This window comes from Mizuhopecten yessoensis, unplaced genomic scaffold (genome assembly GCF_002113885.1).
Source record: "Mizuhopecten yessoensis strain PY_sf001 unplaced genomic scaffold, ASM211388v2 scaffold9541, whole genome shotgun sequence".
NCBI lineage: Eukaryota > Metazoa > Mollusca > Bivalvia > Pectinida > Pectinidae > Mizuhopecten > Mizuhopecten yessoensis.
Genome location: NW_018408099.1, coordinates 922,654 through 933,091, shown reverse-complemented (window position 1 = coordinate 933,091; position 10,438 = coordinate 922,654).

The following is a 10,438-nucleotide window of genomic DNA, read 5'->3' as shown; positions in this document are numbered from 1 at the left end:
CAATGAAGGTATAGGTATGGGTTGTATGATTTGGACAAGTTTCACCTTTCCACAGCAGGCTCAGATTTTTCTGCTTCACCTTGGAAATTTTGATCAATGGGCATTGATTGATATCTCGTATTTACAATGTCAAAAATTATGGAAGTATAAAAACAAACTGCAAAGTGACTTATTTACGTTAACTGTACATGTATACACATGTACTTAACTGTGGCTCTCTCAAGTGTTTTGGTTATGATCTGCATCTCATAAACAAAACACTTGAGAAAGCCACAGTTAAAGGCATCTTTTATGGGTTCAAGAATTATGGACAACATCAAATTGGGAGTCTTGGAAGCTTTATTACAGATTACGTGTTTTGACCATCATCAGAATTGTCAGGACTAGGGTAACTAGCTGGTATTTAACCCATGGTCTTTCTCCAATTTGGTATGATTTCTGTGATGCAATTAAGAATCTCTACATAATTACTGTAGCTAGTGTTGATATTTAATTATATTTAACGATGTGGCCTGCTTCTTAAAGATCACTGCCTAGCTTTTACTGACCCACTGGAACTAGGTCTTTTTATCACTGTCACTCACATGGTTGAATCAATTAACAATGAACCAGATAGTAAACTGAAAAATTTACTACAAAAGGATCATTACATCTATTTTGAACACACTTATTCAAAGAAAAGGGAGGCAAATGCAGTCCCTACCGGCAAGGACATCCCACTTCAGGTTAAAGTTATAAGGCAACCTTTTTCCAGAGAGTGTTTGATCATCACGCTCAATACACTGTTGTCTATTATAAGGTTGAGGCATTTATGTGGAGTGCAAGCAATGTGCTTAACCATAATTTCATTTTTTTGGGGCAAAAACATCTAAATCGGATTTGGTTAAAGTTTTTGCGCAAACTTTAGTAAAGTTAAAGATTGTTAGTGCAGGGTTGAATCACAACCATCAATAGTCTGTTGTCTTTAAAAAGATTGAAGCACTTAAATTGATTGTACGCAATTTGCTGAACCATATTAAATGGACTTGGTTGAATAATTTGGGCCAGTTTTTTTGTGCAGTGTTGGATCACCACCGTCAGTAGGCTTTCGTCCATTATAAGGTTGAGGTATTTATATGGAGTGTAAGCAATGCGCTGAACCAGTCTTTTTCACTTCCAGTAGTAAACACTGCCATTCAACAGAAAAAGCAGTTTCAATCTATGCCAATGGTTTTTGAGATTAAATTGGTTCACTATTACCATTATTGATGAAATAGCTGTACATGTTATTACATATTGTAAAACCATCTAAACTAATATTACATTACTGATGAAATAACTCTGAATGTCTACATTGATTAAAATAATTCATAAAGTGCTTACACCATTGATTTAATTGCTGTACAACCAAATCAAATTCTTCATTACAATCCACACAAACATATGGTCAATGTGACCTATTTAGGATTTATTGCTAAGACGATATAAGGCCATCAAAATATTTTGTATACACTACAACGCAGACTATAACTTTCCTTTAGCCTAGATTTTGTAGATGTATGGTTCACCAACATTGTCTACTTTCAAACTAACAAAACCAGATTAGTGACCTACAAATGTACACCTTCTAATTGTTACATATACATTGTAAAAGAGATGAAGATCCCACGGCTGCTCTTGGTATGTTCAGTGGAATTCAGCATACCCCAGTCGATAGATTTCTACGGTTGGATTTTTTGTTGAAATATATTTACAGTACAAGGCTCCGGAAACTACAAATCCACTCGCATAACTTGTTGGAGTTGTAACCATACATAACACTTGTATTGAGTTCATGGCTAGCTTTAAGAGCACAGTCACTCAAGCGATGGCCAATATTTCCAGATGCAAATTCGATGAGAGTGGTCACGTCGAAATACACTCGAATGCCTTTCGGTTCATCAGAAGAGGTCGTTTGAATTATGTTTACATATTTGACCCCTGTGACCTTGAAAGTGGGTCATTTTCGATAGCAAACGTGGCTTGGTTCCAACCCAGGAAGCAACCAGCCAAACATCAATACTCCAGGCCTTTTAGTTCTTCAGAAGAAGTGGTTTGAAATTTTTGGCATACAGAGGATTTGACCTCTGTGACTTTGAAAGTAGGTCGAGGTCTTATAAGTTCGCAGAGTATATTGGGCTCTCACCCAGGAAGCTATTAACAAAAATACCATGACTCTAGGTCTTCCATTTCTTTAGAAGGTTGTATACGACCGTCAAACATTTCTACAGGACGTACCATTGTATGAGAACATCCGTCCGTCCACACTTCGGTTTACGAAAGAGAACTTGCTTAAATATCCTTCGATTTTGATGAAACTTGGTATACATGTACGTCAATATTTACAATTTGTCCAGTAACGAAATCTGTCATTTATTAATAAGCAATATAAATAGCTTTGGTTTTCAATTGTGTAAGATAAATCTAAAAGGATCAATTTCAATATCTATTTTCATGGTTTGAAATATGTACAAAGTGATGCAATCAAAAATAAGGTTTTTTTAGTTCATAAAGGATATATGAACTATTTATTCCTCGAGCACCATATTCCATGAAGAGTTCTCAACCTAACTCAATAATACAGTGCAAATAGTGTGTCTTCTCCTTACATTTCTAAATGTTCATACATCCAGCTACAATAATGCACCGGAGGATTTAATGCGTGTCAGATTGGTATGCGGTACTCTTTTGATATACTTGACCCTTGTCATCTTAAAATAGCTCAACGTCACTTTTTGTACACTTTGTCGGGCTCTGACCCAGGTAGCTACCAACCAAATATCATAACTAGGATTTTTTCATTGTTCAGAGGAAATCGTTAACATGAAAGGGTTGGCATACGACAGACGCCACTCGAGACATACGCTCACTTGCTCTTAAAACTAAAAGTCTCAAACTTAACGGTTTTCTTTAAAATTGTCTGCAATGAATAAGAAAAGAAACATAACGATTTAATGCAATTGGGAAACGCTTCCACATTTTGACCCCGGATACATGTAGCTGAATGACTCATTGGCTAGCTCTTTATAAGTTATACATACTTATATCAATATAAAATATAAATGTTGAATGTTTTTGAAGTAGGAGTAAACGATGGACAAAACTGACATATTATCTATAGAGGTAGTATAGACAATATGTACTGGTGACGGAGTCATTTAGATATCATGGTTCGACAGAGAGCAAGATGTAGTTTATCCCGGTTCAGCGACAGTCAATTGGCTTGGTAAATAAAATAGTTTGTTTACACTTAAATCAATTGTAAGGGAACGACTAATTTAAATGTCAGCCGTGATCAACATCCTCAGAAAGACTTGTATATTTTGTAAACTGATGATGATTATATCAAATGTAGTTTTACCATATGAAGATCAGGTACAAACGTTTCTAGCCATTACTCATTTCAGTATCAAATCCTAGTGACAATTTGAGTGATCTGTCGTTAATATTTAATAGCCGATTCGCCCGACGTGTTTTAAAGTAGATGGCCTGTCTTACCGAAAACATACCAGCGCGAATACGTGCATGGAGTTTTATCGAAAATGCAAACTTTTTTATAGCTGGTCCGTTTCTATTTCTGATTTATATAAATGATATTACTGAATGTATAACAAATGAGAAACTACTATTTGCCGATGATACATCTCTTTTTAAGGTTATACAGACTACTCCACTCGATGCAGCCAATAGTCTATCCAGTGATCTTGAAAATGTTAATATATGGTCTAAGAAATGGGACATAAATTTTAATCCTACTAAAACGGAATCTTTAACTTTTAGTCGGAAAAGAAATATAATATCTCCTGATATCATCTTTCAAAATGAAACTATAGCAAATGTGTCAACTCATAAACATCTTGGTGTATTTTTTTCTGAAGATGGTAAGTGGCATCACCATATCAACTTTATTTATAATAAAGCGTATAAACGTATAAATTTATTGAAATCTGTAAAATATAAAATGAGTCGTAAAACACTAATCACTATATATATCGCTTATATTAGACCTATACTTGAATATGGTGATATCATTTTTGATAATTGTACTCAGCAGGAGGCAACTTTACTTGAATCTATCCAAATAGAGGCTGCTCGATTAATTACAGGACTGCGTAAAGGAACCTCACACTATAAAATTTATTGTGAACTTGGTTGGGACACCCTTGCTGCAAGACGGAAAAAACACAGACTTATTCTTCTATACAAAATTCTTACAGGAACTGCACCCACTTATTTAACTGAATTAATTGAACCCTTTTTCAACAATATGAACCCATACCTATTAAGAAATGAAAGAATCTTTACAATTCCTATGTGCAGAACAAATACTTATGCCAAAAGCTTTATTCCGTCTTCACTTAAAGATTACAATGAACTTGCAGCAAGGTTTGACCTGACTAACATCACATCACTATACCAATTTAAAAAACTTTTAAGAAGAGCTGTAAGTGACATTATGTTATTAGACACAAGTAGAAACTTTACCTATGTCAACACAGGTGATAGAAAATACAACATCATACTCTGCCAACTTAGAAATTCTTCAAGTAACCTTAATTTTGATCTACACAGAGATCATCTTCTCGAATCACCAACTTGTACCTGTGGTAATGCCCATGAAACAGTACATCATTTTTTTCTCATTTGTAATAAGTATGATGAACCACGTAAAACCCTCAAGGATAAATTATTTGATGTTAATCACAATCACTACACTCTGGATGTACTTCTATCTGGCTGTGGTGATTGTGATGAACGAACCAATGTAAATATATTTGAATGTACTGCCGCGTTTGTCACAGCTACACATAGATTTCCACATGTATAATACATTATATATTTCTGATTGATATTATGTCTCTTAAATATGAAAACCATCAGTTATGACTGTGCTTCTACATCATAAACATTGTGTGTCATTATCACCCTTTCTTTTTCCTATGGCCGCCTTTCCCCCTTTTGATCTGATAGACACATATTTTTGTATGTTTTGTATGCTATGTATCATTCATTATAATTATTGCAGTGTTGTTATATGTCATAGAATAATAACTAAGTAAGGACAATCTCATAATGGTGGAAAAATTCATTTTGCATCTTTCTGTTTACTCAATTTTGTCATTCACTTATTAAAAAAAAATTAAAAAAAAATAAAAAAAAATCTGAAAATAATGTAAAATCCTTGATTTACCTTCTTATTAACAAATCGTTACAAAATATTGATTTGAATCCACCAATACTTCAAAATCTGCCAAATTCTCTCTTAATTATCTTAACTATGAAAATCAGAATGCAGTATCCATGACTGGCCCCAAAACTCATGGGTGGATGACCAGTGGCTGATAAGCCAATATGGACATTTTTGGTCTGTATCCCATGAGTGGAGGGAATCCTGTCATGGATGCTGGATTCGAGGCTCTAAAAAAATAAAAATAAATTATAAGTTTGGAAAACATAGTGAATACACTATTTCACATATTATAACAACTCTTAAATTTTTGTCCTTACTTCCAAACTCATATTTCATATTTAAACATTTATGTTTCATACTTAAAATAATCAACTTTGAAATTTCAAAATAACAACATACTTTATTATTTAAATATATATATTTATACACCCACTGTTACCTTTAGGAGATATAGGCTATGCCTGTTGTTCAATCCTTTTTCTAAATGAAATAAAATTTGTTGAAATGAAATACCAATTAAAGTCGATAAAACTGCTTTATAAATCCCTTCTACGTGTTTTTCTGTAACAGGTTGGAGTAACAGATGTTGACAATCCATTTGTTTAGACCAATAGATAAGTATACATATTAGATGTAATTACAATTTTATTAATAATATAGTACGAGTCGTTATTGTTTTACAAATGTCTTGTAAAATATTTTGTCGTTTACAAAATTTTGATGTTGTTGACAAGACTATGTATGTATTGGCAAAATAAGTAATTTATACAACATAATAATATACTTTAATCATTATGAATGGGTATATTTATTTCCTATATAAACACCTTCCTTTCAATTTTCCAGAGTTGGTGTTCGGGGAATGAGCTGATGTACATGACGTATGCTTTAAAAGTCAAAAATGCAGACGTAAACAGGTAAGTTTAAAGCATTTTGGTGCCAGACAGGAGCGCTCCATCTGTTGACTGCTAAAATCTCCAAAAAAAGGCTCTCAGAATTGGTAAGACAAGTCCGCGTACATATGATTGGCCATGAAGAATGCAGAAATTCAACCGGGACTCTAATACATTTTACAACTCAAATTTGTTTTCCAAACAGAGTACATTTATAGCCGAGTTGTGAAATTCTAGATGATTCGTGAACATTTTTGTTTAGGGTGGATGCCAAGTTTTAACGCATTTAAACAAGTCATTAATGAAAACAATGCCGTAAGATGTTCTTAATAAGTCTTCTTGTGATTTGTTATTTTGTTCTTTATTTCCCCGTTGCATACACTTTTATCTAATCTTATACCTATCGAAGTTATAGAATACTAGTACCTTGAAGGCAAACGAAATCATATGCATGATATCGCATGCAACGTTCACAAATAAGTTTTGGATTTATATGTATATATATATATATATCAATTTAGACAGACGCCAAGTCTACAAAATCAAATCAACTGTGGTGAATTGGCACGAACGAGGTATAAATTGCATATCATCTGAAGACGAAATAGTTTCTAGTAAAGTGTTACTGTCAATATATTATAGTCGTTAATCACATACAGAAATTCATTTAATTTACCTATAAGTTGTAAACTTTTGGAATTGAAATGAGCATCGATGACTGTGAATTATTTCTAAGTTATGTATTTTAACTTCACCTGAAGATTTGTTTTTCTATTTCAGAACTCTGTTTACATAGTCCCTCTGAGGGTTAATTTTTGTATCTTTTCTTTAAGGTAACGGTCATATATATTTCAAAATTAGTATACAATATTGTTAACAGTTCATTAGTGATTTGTAGACCTAAAGCATGACTCTTGACACTTTCTGTAAAGAAAAAGTTTAATTATTTTCAGAAATCTTTTGTAATTTTCTGAAAAAATGTTTTATGTAAATTTAAGTTTTATTTGACAACTGCAAATGAGATTTGTATTGTTCTATTCTTTATATAGCCCATTTCTTTAACCACATTGTTATGCAGAGCTCTAATCCATGTACATTGTAATCCCTCTACAATATTCGATGTCTTGAAACATTCAAACTCAATCTGACCAAATGAAGTGATTATATCCTTATCCCGTATTGATTTACTTAGCACTAAGATCTTTTAAGCATGGCTGGACAGTATTGTTCAGAGGATTTATTTATTTATCTTATTTTTATTTGTTTTAATTTGGTTCGTTTTTATGCATACGGAAGTAAGTTAATTTACTTTGTATTTCAATTGGTTGTGACCATGGTCATGGTTCTGATTTGTTGTTGTTCCCTTGCTCCTTAAGTAGAAACACTGAATATCTGTCAATACATTTTGTCTCCTGATGGAAGTTTTGTCCTAAATCTAATACAGTAAGCTGGCATTTCATATATAAACACTACACAGTGTTGAAATGACACCAATTACTGCATCTTCGTTCGAAATACTGGACTGATGGAAATCTAATATTTCTGTTTTAGAATTTCATAAAATCAGATCAACTCCAAGCAATGGTTTGGCTTTCTCTAAGTTACAGGAGATAGTCCAAATGATCTGAACAAGTTTCTACAATGTAACAAACATGTATCGAGAGACACTAAAATGTGAATTGAACAATACTGATGAATTATGTTGGAAGTGTATGCCAGGATTAAGCAAAACGAAATCATGCTGAAGAAATCAACACTCAAGAGTGGATTAAATTTATCAGGTCCATAATTCAAAAAAGAGGTTGAAATCAACCACACTCAACAATCTGTATTGCAAGTATTTACAATCTGTATTGCAAGTATTTATTTGTGTATGCAGAAATTGCATTTAGCACAGTTGTAACTGTCTGTTATCTTTGTCAACAAACACTTTTACATTTCCTGTTTGCGAAAAAAAATAAAGCTTGTTTCTTGATAACCAACTGAACCCTACCTATAAAGTTTCATTTTTTTCAAAGAGAAGATATTAGATAAACACGCTTCTTTATTACAATCTGTCCGAAAACCATTGCAATTTCTTATAAGGAAAAAGACCTGCTTCGTTTTTAATTGATTCTAAAACTTCACAACAATCCACATAAACAAAGTTTCATCGTCTGCTCTGCCTGTTAAGCAACCATGCATTATACAAACATCTTTCTACCATTCATTCATTCTTTCCATCATTCATTCTTTTTACCATTCATTCATTCTATCATTCATTCTTTCTATCATTCATTCTTTCTACCATTCATTCAATCTTTCTATCATTCATTCTTTCTACCATTCATTCATTCTTTCTATCATTCATTCATTCTACCATTCATTCATTCTTTCTGCCATTCATTCTTTCTACCATTCATTCATTCTTTCTACCATTCATTCCTCCTACCATTCATTCTTAGTATCATTCAATCAGGGATACAGTCGTATCGTGACACTGTCCTCTAGACGCTGATTAATTGGAATGAGGACTTGAAGAATTCAAAAGATCATATTATCATCCTTGAGCATCCTCGTCTAAAAATGTTTCTCTTTCATCAGAGCATTTTTGACATTTTAATTCTTTACAATACTTTATCTCATTACAAACTGAAGGAATGTTCTCTTACCACGGGAGTTGTCTTTTCCAAAAAATAAGAACGGCGATATGAATATATGGATATCAACAACTCGGGGCATGTTTTGTGACAAGCACAACATAGGCCAAGATGAAATATGCTCAGGATGAAACCACGAGAATAATTGAGCTTCTAGTTTATAATATATGTGTTGTGTTATGTGATCCAGCTGTCTGGAGACTAATAGAATATCTCACCCCCTTGGGGATGAGTTAGGGGAATCTCAAACCGAGGGGGAAGAGTCTTTAGTTGCCAAACAGAGGCTTTGCCGAGTGTTTGACAACTTAAGAATCTTTCCCCGAGGTTTGTGATTCTCCTATCTCACCAACAAGGGGGTGAATGATTTTATTTCTCTTACCCTTTTCTCCCATTGTGTATCATATACACAATATAGTGATAACGTTACATGCTAAATTCAGGGTGGACGTGACGTTAATGGATTGTTGACATGACGTCATTGTATTGTTGAAGTGACGTCATGTCATTGTTATGAATAGAGGAATCCCCCCGTCTCAACCCTAGGGTGAGACATGGGAATTTCACACCAGTAAAAGTGCGGATACACCTGTCCAGGGTAAGAGAACACCTGGTCTCCTTTAATTTTCTCACGGGTCTTTGTGTAAACCTGCACTTTGAATATATGTTGTAAAAGTCTTTCAAATTTTATCCTTTTTTTCTTTATTGTTTTCAAATATACTTATCCTGTAGTTATTGCCTGACATATGTATGTACTGATTTTCCACTTCCTTGATTTTATTTCTGCATTAAGACCTATTGGTGTATTCATCCAATGGTCACCTGCAATCAGACATATGCATGTTTATATATTATTGTCAGTGTTAATAGAAGGTGTTGTCCTACCGCAACGATATATTCATAGTATATTGTAACTACAAATATAGTAATACTTAACTTGGATACGTATTGGTCCACTGCGGAATATGTACAGTATTGTATGCTATTTAGGTATCTTGTTTACAAAGACAAACTAGTATGTACGGTATTGATAAACACTACAATTTACATATGATGCCACACGTGCATTGTATCAATAACAAATATCTTTAACAAAAACATTTATTACTAGAACATCCACTATAAGATACACTTGATAATGACTTTTCACATCAATTCCGTGTTGCTGTTGTTCATTACATTTAGTTTACTCGGAAAATCTTTTGTCGTATTTACCAACTGACACGTATGTATACAAGAACATCTTTTGTCGTACTTTGCAAATGACAGGTACGTATACAAGAACATCTTTTGTTGTACTTACCAACTGACAGGTACGTATACAGAACATCTTTTGTTGTACTTACCAACTGACAGGTATGTATACAAGAAAATCTTTTGTCGTACTTACCAACTGACAGGTATGTATACAAGAACATCTTTTGTCGTATTTACCAACTGACATGTATGTATACAAGAAAACTACTTCCCATATTAGGCTCGTCCCTCTGTCCCAGGTGTCCACTCTCCGTTTATACGAAATTTAGCTCTCTTGTCCAAGGATACTATGGACAAAATACTGAACAAAAAGGATTTACAGATTTACTTCAATTTTCCATATTGGCCTCCGTTTAAACAATAACGAGTCTGCTTTGCTCAAGGATACTCCAAGCCAAACCTGTCAGGCTGTCTTGGGTTTTCATAAGCACAGGTTCGTTTTG